Genomic DNA, 13,551 nt, shown 5'->3' on the forward strand with positions numbered 1-13,551 from the left:
CCAAGCTGGAGACAAGTTCTGGCAAGGAGGAAAGTTGGGAACCGCACGCCCGAGAAGCCGCGCACATGAAAACGCGCCCCGTGTCTGTAATTGCCAGGTTTTTTTTTTTTTTTACATTTTTGACTCCGAGCCCAGGAATGCACCAACAATCTCTATTAAGACACCATTCATTATTATCTCCCTCTCCCCCCCCCAACCTGTCATCATAATGTCTGAACCGTTATTAAGTCTCATCTATATTAAGAAATGTATGAGTGCAGTTTTGAGTCGAAGAAGGGAAAAAAAAAGCACACACACAAAAAAAAAAAGTGGAATCTGTAAACAGCCACAACAGTCGAGAAAAAAGAGAGAGACAGGCACCTAACTGGCGACAGCCTAATAAACACATGCGCTGGCAGCTAAACAGGTATTTACCGAGGCTCTGACCGCAAGTATAATTTCACTCGGTGCTGAGGTGTTATTTCGCTCCAGCGTTCATTATGGGTTTTTTTTTTTTGATGCCTTCACAAGCCCTGAACACGTAGACCAACCGGGACGACTGCGAGGGGGAAATTTCTGCGCTCTTGACACTAAACCGAGGCCTGTTTGACACTTTTATGTCAATTTGTAAAACGACAAATCGGGTGTGACGGGACAGAAATAATTCATCGACGATGGGCCGCGTTGATTATGCTCAGAGGTGCTTTCTCAACCCGCTGAAGCGACGTGCAGGTTAATTGGTCTCAGAGGGTCGGAGAGTAAATGTTGTTCCTCTTTCCTTTTTTTTTCTCCTCTCCCCCTCTCTCTCTGTCTCTCATTTCTCTCTCGTTCCTCGTGCTAAGATGTCTCGACCCCGAGCTCTTGTCCTTAAATGGGAGTGTGCCACAAAAATAAATAAAAACCAAAAGCTCGTCTCTGAAGTGTTCCTGACTTCCTGCGGATACTAGCGAGGCTTTGACTTGCACTACTTTCACTTCACTTCTCAGTGACCTACATGTGCCCCAAGCATGCACACACATCCTGCTGGCCGAAGCCTTAATAATACTAATAATAGTAATAATATTATTAATAATACAACTCAAATGAAAAATACTCAACAGTATAAACAAATATCAGCGCTTGACTAAAATCATCCTGTTTCAGGCCTTGAACAGAATCGCGACAGTTTATCCAGACTTTAGGGGCGAAGCCTGAATCTGTAACACACACTCTCCGCCGTTCGAGCCTCCTTCATTAGAACAAGCCTTTTAACAAGTGACTCAATGAGATGGCTACCTCGTTGAGTCACTGCACCGATTACATGGCGAGTGTGAAAACAAGGTTAAGTTGCTCAGATAAAAAGCCTTAACCTTGTGATGGAGCCCAGCCAGCCAGCCAGCCAGCCAGTTTCACATGAACAAATATAATAGACACGGGCTCGCGAAAGAGCAGTTGAGGGGAATTAACGTTCAGAATAAGAGTCTTTGATCTTAAACCCGCATTTACAAGAACTGGCAGTGAGAGTGACAGGAAAAGCACTGTGGCTCTGTTCTGCGAAATAGTGACCAGATAAGCCACAATCATTACAAGAGAGCGCTGCAAAGGAGAGCAAAATACTCCTCAGAGCAACTGCTATAAAAAGACAAAGAAAAGATGTCAAAGGCTAAGCTGTAAGACTGAGGTGAAGTGACATGAGCCACAAGTCCTGCTCTCGTCGCTACGAGGAAGGATGTGTGCTCGATTTAGTTTGACGCGCAAGAGACTGATCTATGAACAGCCCACATGTTCAGATGTTTATTGTTATTACGTAAAAAAAAAAAAAAAAAAAAGTGTGTGTGTGACAAGACGAACTTCGGTTATTAAAACTTTGTAGTCTAAAAGGCAAAGTTACTGCATGAGCTGTAAGTGCTGTAAAAGAGCCTGTAGCAGGACTGAAAGTGTGAGTGTCTCAGAGTGTGTGTGAGTGTGAGAAGCACAGCAAGGAGCTTAAGTCATGACAGTCATTTCCAGTCCAACATCAAAATCATGAGATCTCTTATCACACTTTTCACAATCCAGAATCAAGTCAAACCATGCTTTTTTTCTTGCTCTCTTTTTTTGTTAGGTTTTTTTTTCACAGAAGCAGTGCATTTTGGAAAATCACATGGTTTTTGATGCCTGAGCGTGATTAGATCTAATTTAGAGTGAATAAAGATCTTGTTAACAAGCAGGACGGTGCATCTGGATGCTGACAGTCCCAAAAGTGATTCAGGTTTCTGAGACAAAAATAGCCTGCTGTCTCTGTGCTGGGCTAAACCTTGGATTAAAAAAAATAAATAAATAAAAAAAAATGACAAGACGTTCACCTTAAAAAATAGGGAATGTCGCCTTTATGCATATATGTGCAAATACTCATCAATCACAAAAAGTGTAGGCGCAAGTTATTGAAATGATGAGTGATTATTGTGAATATGGATAGGTTGGATAGGATGCTTCATTTTCATCCTTGGTTATAAGAATTAGAAAATGCTTTAACATTTTAGCACAAGCTTTAAAAAAAAAAGTGTGGAACAATTTGTTTGTGTTATTTACAGTAGTGCTTATTTGGTATTATTGTTGGTATTAGTATTATTATTAACGCGTGCCATCTGCGTAATCTTGTGCGCATTGGGATTCTTTAGAGATTTCTTTTAAAAAGATGACAGCAAACTAGTTGTAAATGATCAATGAAGTAATAAACCATGTGATGTTGCTGAGAAAGAATAATAATCATAATAATAATAACAATAATAATAATAAAGAAGAGAGAAACCCATACCTTTAGTCAGCGATCCCTGGTGAGCCGCGCGTTTCCCATCCAAAGTTGAGAAAGAGCTCTGAGAGACCTGGAGGGATCCGGAGTCACAGAAAGATGTCAAACACTCTCACACTCTCTCCCTCTCACACACACACACTCTCTCACACACTCAGACTTAAACACAGACGCGTTGTTGGAGTCGGGAGCGCACGGCGCGACGCAGAGAGAGAGAGAGAGAGAGAAAGCGCACGGCGCAACGCGAAGCCGGGATGGAGCTGTGAGGCGGAGGACGGGACCGTATGAGAGAGATTAAGTGAAAGAGAGAGAGAGAGAGAGAGTGAGAGGAGGAGGAGGTGGTGGTGGATGAGGGAGGCAGGTAAACGGATCCGCCCCTTGTTGCCTCTCGGATGATTCGCCAAGCGAGTTTTGGGGCTCGCACCCTCTCCTGATTCTCCTCTTCTCTTCACTTCTCTTCTCTCATACTCAGTTTTCTCTCCAGGGGAAAAAAAAAGCATCATTCACACCCCTCCTTCCTTCCTTCCTTCCTTCTTTCTATCTCTCCCTTTATCTTTTACACATTCTGAGAAATGAAGAAAAAAAAATTAAAAGCCTGCAATCAACAACTTTCACACTGTCCCATATGGACATGAAAGGAAAAAATGTACATTTATTTATTTATTTATTGATATGTGTATATTTATTTTCACACAGCATGACAGATGTGAGATACAGTACGAGTTGCTCTCCAAAGCAGGTAAATGTGATAAATGTCACGTTTTATATATAATAGAAAAAAAAACGTGTATGGTCTTTGAGTTAATATAAAATTATTATTATTATTATTATTATTATTATTATTATTATTATTAATGCGCACTATTGTGATCCTCCCAATTCATGACTTTCTACAGGTTTATCATTTAACGCATTCCAGATGTTCTATTTTCTTTCATTCCTTTTGATCTCATTTAAAAAAAATACTGTTGGAATAATTTGGAAAAAAAAAATTCTACCGTTTTTTTTTTATTATTATTTAAATAAACGGTCGTGATATTTAATACACTTGATGTAAAGGATCTGTTTAAACACGCTTTTGGAGACAAACCAACCCGACAATGGTTAAACTCAATCATTGGTCATATTTGTGGCGGGAAAAAAAAAAAAAAAAAACGAACATCACTTAGGACGCTATAGGAAGTTTGATTTTAGGATTTGAACGCAATTAAGAGTCTGATGTGAGCTGATTAGAAATGATGCAGCGGTGTTTGGTGTAAAGCTGCGACACCTTGGAGCCGTTTCCTGTGCGCCACGCCGCCGCAGCGCGACTTTAAAGCAGAGGCATTCCGATTTCTCAAGGCAAATCAACTCGTGGAGAGAAATCTTGGAGATCACGCTGCACCTGAGGATGAGATGACTTCGTGGTGGATGGATATAAATGCGCAATTACGCATGGAGAAAAATATATATATAAAATACTAATAATTGAAAGCAGAAATATATATATGTGTATGTTTGCTGTCTGTACTGCAGCATGACGGGCTGCTTGTTTGTTTGTTTTTCTTCCCATATTGTGCATGATTTTCCATCATCGTATATATTTTAAAATGTAATTCTAAATTTAAATGTTTTATATCTAATTTTTTTTCAGTGAAATGTTCCTGTTTTCTTTATGCATCATTTGCACTGCACATGCAAGCAGCAATGGCGTTTTCCTTTAACTCTGAAAAGCAGAACAACACCGTGGCAGGATCATCTCTGAGCAATTCTACCATGCACAAACATTTCCTCTATGTTCAGTCTTCTTCTTCCTTTCCATAATTACGCCCCACTGTCGCTTCATTCTTTCTTCTTCTTCGCCTTCTTATAAATTAGCTTCAATATTTCTAGACATCTTCAGAACAAATCATTCAATAGACATGAATAAATATTCACCTTCACCCTCATCATGATTGTTTTAAAAGTATTGGATTGCAGGGTGTTAATGATGTCTGAGACAAGTGAGACAAGAGATGATTTGAATCAGCTGGACGTGATATGAGTCAAAGCTATTGCACTTGTTGCTCTTGATCTATGAATAAAATAGTATAATATAAACTTAATTTAATTCAGTTTAATTAAGCAGGCTAGGTAAAAAATTTAAAAAATGCAATACACGGTCTTTAAGTGCATGTTATGTTTATTTAGCAGGCTTGTATAAGAGCGATCGCTGATGTGAAGTGATTTGAGCCACTGTTTTGTACAGTGGTGTAAGGTAAGAGCCAAGAGGGTCTCTGGAGAGTTTTTTTTTTTTTTCTAATCAATTTCCAGTAACTGTAGCATGGGCTTTCGCAACCTAAAGGCTTGGGTTCATCCTGCGGAAACAAACTGTATATGAAGGTGAGAAACATGCCCGCCAAATAACAATGCAAGAAACTGTCCAGCTATCTAGGTCACTACTTGTTTTTTCTTCTTCTTCTTTTTTTACTCCTTTTTTTCAATTTAATGATGACATAAATTTTTTTTTCTTTTTGGAAATATCGCACGCGTATTTGGTTTCACAACGCATTGCGATAAATATCTTCATGCTAATCGTGCTCTGATAATTAATGCATATCTGACGGCGTGTCGTTAGTTGTTCTCGTCAAGTCGCAGTCGTTTCTCAGAAAAAGTCGTGGTTTTGGGGCTCCACAAAAGCCAACGAGGTTTCATTCGGCGTGGGCTGTTTTTTTTCTCGATTTGCATGAATCACTGCGTTGTGTTAATTTCAGTTCATGTGTCAAGGTGTGAGTGCTAATAATAAAGAAGGAAAGGAAGGAGGTCAGTTAGTTTAAAGTAAAAAAAAGAAGTTAGGCACAACAAGATCCATGTTAGCTTTGAGCTTTGCTGGGTTTGGATCGTTGTGTGTTGAGTTGGAGGTGCGATTCCGGTTGTAGCCACAAGAGGGCGGCGTGTGAGCGTTTACATAAGGGGCTCTCAAAGTGGGGTCTTGGAGGTACAGTTAAGGGGGAATGTGGGGACCTGGGGTTTTGTCTGTTTTTTCCCTACCTTAATTCAGTTTATTACTGCTGCAGCATTGAAACTACAAGTTGTGTTAATTAATTAATATTTTCAGAAATATCTAAAAATCTTTGGCTTGCTAGCTTTACTATATATTTTTATTACTATATATCTTTATTAAAATAATGTGTTAAATTTAAAGTTAAATTTAAAGTTTTTTTTTTATTTGCTCATTAAAAAAAATGCTACACATTACTAGCTAAAACATATAATTAATGTACTAACTGATCACTGATCAAACAGGTTTAATTTAAAGCAAATAATAATAATAATAATAATAATAATAATAATAATAATGTTTGAATAGCATCAGTGAACATCTTCTGTACTTAAACTACTGTACTTATTTAAATAACCAGCCACATATTTTAAAAAAAATAATAATAATCTGCACTGTGGGGTCTCTGGGGTTTTTTTTTATGTTTTTTTTTTTTTTTTACAGTTAAAGGTCACAGACTGCAGAAAGTTTCCTAACCCCCTCATGTACACCAGAATTTCTAAGGTTTCTTTTGTTTGTTTGTTTTGTCTGAGACATTTTACATATCCTGTTGTCTTACTTGAATCCTTAATTAAAAACAAATACTGGTTAAACTGGAAACCCAAGATACAGAGCTTTTTCATGTTCAAAATACAAAGCTTCATGGGGGAAAAATAAATTTTCAGTTTAATAGATAGGTAAATAAATAAACACATAGATAGATGGATAGATGGATACGGCATGATTAGATGTGGATAAGGAAGTGCAAGTGCGTAGTGTTAATATATTTTATAGTAATTATTACTAATATTACTAATTATTTGTATTATTAAATTATTTTTTATGCACAAATTACTAAAATAGTTCCACATGCTGCTCCTGATTAATTCATTAAAAGTATTAATTTATATTGTTGCAGTTTTGCAGTTTAATTAATATTTAATTTACTTTAATGTGTTATTTTTAATTGATATATATATATATATACACTACACACTTCCTTATCTACATATAATTATGCAATATCTATTAATTTATATCTCATATATATAATTCTTTATTTATTTTAAACTTACATTGAAGGTGGCTTTAGAATTTATTTATTTGTTTATTTATTTATTTCTCATCAGGACCCTTTTTATATTGTGTAAAGCTGCTTTGCGACAATATTAATTGTTAAAAGTGCTATACAAATAAATTTGAATAAAAATTCTAAAATTGAATTAAATCGAATTGAATATTATTCGCCATCGCTCATCTTACAGCTTGGTAGAATATCTGATCTGAGAACATGTGGTGAAACCTGGAATTTTGTAACAACTCACACTACTCAAAATCTTAATGTCAGGGTTATGTTCGTGGTTAACCCTCATATGACATGGTTTATGTGAAATCGAACAAAAATTCTACTCAGAGAACTCAAAAAAAGGAAAAAAAGCTCAAGAAGGGAAACTCCGGTCTTGGTGGCATCCCAGACTCTTCAACTGGGATTTTAATAAAAGTCTGTTAGGTCGGCCAATTTTAGCGTGGCTTTCAGGAAAGACGTGTATTTGTAATGTTTACCTTCAATGTGCATTAAACCTCAGGTTTAGTTTAACTATAAACTGTTATATATGAATACAGAATAAATTCATGCATTATTATAATAATAATAATTATTATTATTATTATTATTAATGCTATCATTGCCCTTATTATTACTATTGCCATATTCTGATCTAATAAACTCTATTTAACAATAACACACTGGAGATAAACAGGCAGTGAGAGCGAGAGAGCATTAGCAACACGAGAGTGACGCATCTTGTTGTTGTTGTTGTAGTATTTGAGTAGTCCGTTGTGGGTGTCAAAGTGCTCGTGTGGGTGTCTGAGACAGGAAGTATGCTTAATCATGTCGACAGCGTTGCACTTTCCCCGATGCAAATGACACGTGCACCGGGAGCAAAACAGCTAAGTTTGTGGAAACCAATAGCGGTGAAGAACGGAGGGCAAAACCAGATCCATGGCACCGAGGCATAACTTTCATCCCAGACTTTTTTCTTTTTTTTTCTTTTCTTTTTTTTTTTTTTGATCTCCTGGCAACGAGAGCAGATTAAAAAGAGAAAAAGCACCCTGAAATTAATGTTTACAATGTAGAGCAACGAGACACAACTCTACTTGTTCTCATCAAGCTGGGCCTGTTTTAATTACAGGCCTTATTTACAATATTGGGCAATTTGTCTAAAAAAGGGAGCCTCTGGCGATGAGCTGGGCATGGCGTGTATTAATGGAATGCGTATTTACGATCTGGTTATGAATTAGTGCGTGAGTTATTGCATGTGTGTAAGTGTGTGTGTGTGTGCCTACACACTCCCAGCATACTCATAAAGAGTCAAACCAAAGTTTGTCACTGGCCACAGGTTGTGTGTGAATCATTTTATGCAGGGCTTCCTTTCCCTCTCTCTCTCTCTCTCTCTCTCTCTTCCTTGCACGCTCTCTTGTCTTCACGCTCTCCTATCTCCTGGCCCATACCCCCCACAGGTATATTCGTGCTAACAGAGAGGCCTTTGAGTACGTTCCGGTGTATTAAGCACACTCGCTGTCCAGCCGAGGCGCCATTAATCCTCCTTTATCATCTCCCCGAGGAGCCGGCGCTTTGTTAGAGAGCGAATAAAGTGACCCTGAGAGCGTTCCGCGAAAAGAGACGGCCATCACCGTGCGTGCCGAGTGCGCCTGAAAAATGTATTTATCAAGTCTGGGCCGACTGCGAGCTTGACAATTACACACTTTGGAGCCCTCAGGCTTCAGAGCGCAAGCACTTTGGCTAATTAGAGCAGAGCGGAGCGGAGAGAGAGAGATGCCACCCAAGTTCTGCCTCGAGAGGATGTTGACGGAGGAATGTGTTTTCAATGAAGAAGAGGATCGAAAATTGTTTTGTAAAAGCAGCTCTTTTTTTTGTTGCTGTTGCAATATTTATTTATTTAGTTTTTTTATGTATATATAATGATATAATGATTAGAGATGTAAAAATATCAATATAATTTTAAATAAATTATATACAGTATATACAGTAGGGTTCAGGATTGTGCAGTTCAGAGTGACATATCCTTTCTTTTCAGCCTTAAATAGGCAATATGATCAACTGAATTTTATTTCATTTTAACCGACTAACCAAAAAACATGACTCAGCAAAAAATAAAAAAATGGGTCACATGGGCAGCTTATTCACATGATCCCGTGTTCTTATGGATGTTTTCGCTTGTTTTAATGACCAAAATACAAAAGGTAATAATATGTCCATTATAAGTGTAATTCTTGTTTTTGCGCCATCACTGACATATTTCGGTCATGTGAAAATATACGTTATAAAAGTGATGATTTTTTTTCAAGGCTTTCATATAGGCATATATATATATATAGACCAAGTAGGTCAATGGTGACCATTGTATTCATTCCCATTACCTGCAGCCAACATTCACACACTACAGGCAATTTGGAAATGCCAATCAACTTAATGTGCATGTCTTCGGACTGTTGGAGGAAACTGGAGAACCTGGAGAAAACCCACCAAGCCTGAGGAGAACATTCAAACTCTGTGCATACAGACTGGCACACGAATCGAACCCAGGTCCTGGAGGTGTAAGGCATCATTGCTAACCACTAAGCCACCCTGCCGCAATACACACACACACACACACACACACACACAGTATATTTATTTATTTATTTACTTACTGTTGATCTTCATTGGCTGATGCTTTCTTGCCGGCACAGATTTGTGCCGCTTGGGTTTTGAAGGATTTATTTAAAAAAGGGAAAAAAAAGGAAACTTTTAATAAGGAAGCCGTCTTATTCTTAAAATGAAATAAAGATGCTGTTTACATACGCTAAGCAGATTTGCACGTGAAAACCACAACACAGCTATCAGATTTCAGTCTGTCTGACCAGAAAAGGTATTTGATTTACACGTGTAACTGCGTGTGGTTAAAACACGATCAGATACAAGATGCATGAAAAGTGCAGCTGGAAACATCCAGACGTCCGTCTTCTATCATGCTTAAAAAAACAAAACAAACAAACAAACAAAAAAAAAAAACACAGTAATAACGGATATGCAGACTTAGCTATTAGGGCAGAAAGAATCGCCGCGTTTGAAGCCTGGGTGCTTGCGATCCCCTTTCAAATCACTGACATGCGCCTTGACACAATGTTCGAATCGTAGCAAGACATGATATTTTCTCAAAGTCCATTACACCCGTCGCTTAATTAAATGTGCAGATGTGATTAGACAGATCTGAAGTCGAGTGTGATAAGGATTCCTCCGCGAGAGGACTCTGTCTCGCCCGGCTGGCCGTCATTAACAGATCCTGCTAAAAAGGGCTTCGGCACTACAGAAGAGGGGGGAAGCAATAATAATAATAATAGGTATTGCAACATATCGAAATAACTCTTTCAATGTAAGCCTCTTAGTCATGTAATGTGTGTGTGTGTTTTTTTAATTAATTATCAGAAAACCCTCTGTAACTAATGCGCACGCCGTCCCCACCCTAACAAAGTTCCTTTCATCCTTTTTTTTTTCATTCCACAGGGATTTTCCTGACTCTTTTCCACCTTCCCTTTTTATTGAGCTTATACTAGATTTATGACCTGATCCAAACAGATCCTAGATAAAGGGTAGTCACAGATAATGAAAGCGCCCTAAAACCGCAGAATAATTCCTAAAATTCCAGCACTGGGTTTCAACAAACCAGTGAGAAAATTGCCTGCCATTAAAACACACACACACACACACAAACACATAAATGCAAGATCTATAAGCATGGACGAATCACGCAGACTCGTCTTTCTGTCTCTTACAAAAAAGAAAAAATTAGAAATACTTTAGCGAGGATAGACGTGTACACAGTATTTTTACCCTTTGTTGAGAAACCAAGTTCAGCTGTTCTGGATAATTACACAGAAAGGTAACCATGGCAACATCTGTAGGCATCAGGGCACACCTGTGTTAGTCAAGTTTGGAGGAGGAAGACGAGGAGGATGGAGAGGAAAGAGCTTCATTAAGTCCATCAAAATACTTAAGCGTAGCGTTTAAGGCCTGACTCGGTAATTAACAATTGTCCAAGAAAAGCGCTTTAAAAGAAAAAAAAAAAAGAGAGAACAAATGAGACGTCTCTGTCTGGGTTGACAGCGGAGCGTCTCGGAACGTTCGAAATGTACGTTTCACTTTGTTCCACAGCGCATCCTCGAGCATCTTAGAGATTTTTCCTGTTGCTCAGGACAAGAAAAAGAAGTGACCCGGCGTGGTCCGATTTCTCTAGTGCCCACTTAAGACTGAAGCGGCAATTTTTTTGGGGGGTTTTAAAAAAAATGTAACGAGAATGAGAAAGAGGAACCAATATTTTTACAGTAGTGGGTAATTAGTGGGCTTCTCTTCAAATTCATCTGGGTGAAATTTTTAAAGTGAGGACGAGTAGCCCTTGGAAAAGTGCGGCAGCGGTGGAGGAGGGCTCTTCTTTCTGGGAAATTGGAACGTATGCACGCTTAAATATTGTGTCAAAACGGAACACGCTTAAATATTGTGTCAAATCGAATTAGCTATCCGAGTCATGATGACTAAGGTTTGCTTAGTCATGGGTTGCGTTATTGTTAGTATTTGCACTGATTATGTGTTGTGTGTATATTCCTTAGTAATGCTTTTGGGAAACTTTTGATAATGATATGAATAATGTTCAGCCTTTATTCGTCACAAATACATTAATGCACAGTGAAATTTTTTATTCTTTGGTTTGCAAATCCCAGCTTCTAGTTAGTGGGCTGGGGTGAGCCATTTTACGGCACCCCTGGAGCAGACAGTGTTAAGGGCCTTGCTCAAGGACTCCATGGCAGCAACTGACGGATCTACTGTAGGGCTCGAACCGCCGAGCCTCTGATCAGTAACTCAAAGCCATACCATACCGCGCCAGCACCGCCTCTCACCGAGCCACCACTGGTCAGGTTGAAAGATTAGATTGGGTTGAGGAGTTAGGTTGGATTTTTTTTTTGCATATTCCAGCTCTGAAGATGGGATCGGAGTGTATGGTCCGCAAGAATACAGCGCCCCTCTATAGGATCAGGTAGGGTCCATGCTCAAGGGCCCAACAGTATTGGTGCTGTGGCTTGAACCGTTGATCCTTCAGATCAGCCACCCTCAAGCTCAACCATCTGAGCCACCACTACCCTGAGTGCAGACACTCTTGGAAAAAAATAAAACAGATTGCTTATTTTACATGAAAGCTGGAACAGAAATGGAAATCTTTTGTTGTCGTGTTCTTTATACCACCTTCATGCTGAGCCATAATTTCAAAACGATTTTTCCATAATGCCTGAAATGACAGGGAACTTAACCTGGCACTGGTCTGCTGTAAAAAAAAAAAAAAAAAAAAAAGTAGGCGTAGATCTGAGTACAGAAAGAAATTCCACGGGTTTCAATTATGCTGTCTGGTTAAAGACTTCGTCCCACCTCCCTCACTCCGAACCATTAATCCTCTCATATTCCATGTTGCTTTTGACAAGTGCACTCCACCGAAAGCGACGGGGTAGCTCCTCTTTTTCCGACGCAGAGCGCGAGCCCCTGTTCTGTTTCTCCTTCTCCACAGGACAGTGACAGAAGTCAGTACCGCGCTGGACAACTTCATCACCGTCGGTACTAGTAGCGCGAGCAGCTTCGAAGCTCTTTCTTTAGCGTCTGACAGGTGGGCACTGCGCCCTCTGAGGCTACGAGGCCCAGCCTTCTCGAGGACTCGCCAGATCATCAGTCATTTCACTGTCGTTAGCTGGTAATGATTTGATTATTTTGCAGATGCACCGGGGTATAAATCTCTTTCAGAAGCATTTCCTTCACATATTAATCAAAAGCGATAGAGCGGAGCAGCCAGAGATTGAGAGAAACGAACGATCCTTCCTCGTTCAGAATACGCCGTAATGGTTTTGAACAACGTTTGGAGATGGAAAAACTTTTTCTTTTTTTTTTTCTCTCTTTTTTTATCAAGGCTTGAAGTTGTTGAAGAATGTGATACGAGACGGGAAATTGTGCCGCCATGAGTTTCAGGAGGCAGGAAAACTTTTTGCAAAGTTCATGTGTACAGTATATCAGCTCACAAAAATGACAAATGAGGCGCAAAGTGGGCAGTTGGACCAGTTTGTAACCTATAGATTAGTCGTTAGTCAAATATGTCTAAAACACAATAACATCTACAGTATCAACAGCTTCAGATCCAAAATCTGTCACTTTATGCTCATTAAAGGACATACATATGGCGAGCCTGGCCCTGGTTAAGGGACATAAAACTTTCACTTTCTGACAGTAAAGCTGCATTCACTGAGCCTTTTATGTTTCCTCTGTATTTATCTGCATGGTATGAAACATGAATCTGGGCTCCACCTCCACAAAACATTCCTTTCATGTGTCCCAGAATGCACCGTGACGCAAAATAGCCCTTCTGTGAATGCGTATCGAACCCGGCCACCGCTCCGGGAGCCATCCTGCCGATGCCAGGCGCTCTGCATTGGCCGAGGTTCCCGTGAGGATATAGGGAGGAGGGGGTGTTTTTTTTTTTTTAAACGTCTCGACAGGCCAGCAAGCCTCGAGGCTCCTGAGCCCTGAGAATCGTAGCGAATTGTGGGCACCTTGGCAGCAGTTCGCTGTTCGCCTTAGGTCTGTCACAGCTCAAAGAGACAGTCGGCGCTTTCCCAGATACTCAGCGGGCAGAGCCCAGGAATGCCGGGGAAAGCGTTTCTTTCGGGTTCATCTGGACCGGTGTCGATAAGCAGTGGTGGGCATCTCCTC

At 39.5% G+C, this 13,551-nt stretch overlaps 1 protein-coding gene across 1 annotated transcript in view; it reads right to left on the reverse strand.

The window, feature by feature from the left end:
- Positions 1-3,207, reverse strand: part of LOC128514062 (DNA-binding protein SATB1) — a 54,799-nt gene extending 51,592 nt beyond the window's left edge. Inside the window, exon 1 of the mRNA XM_053487714.1 lies at positions 2,756-3,207. The gene's annotated coding sequence lies outside the window, so the exon portion shown is untranslated. The remainder of the gene's footprint in view (positions 1-2,755) is intronic.
- Positions 3,208-13,551: the final 10,344 nt, after the last annotated feature.

This window comes from Clarias gariepinus, chromosome 26 (genome assembly GCF_024256425.1).
Source record: "Clarias gariepinus isolate MV-2021 ecotype Netherlands chromosome 26, CGAR_prim_01v2, whole genome shotgun sequence".
NCBI lineage: Eukaryota > Metazoa > Chordata > Actinopteri > Siluriformes > Clariidae > Clarias > Clarias gariepinus.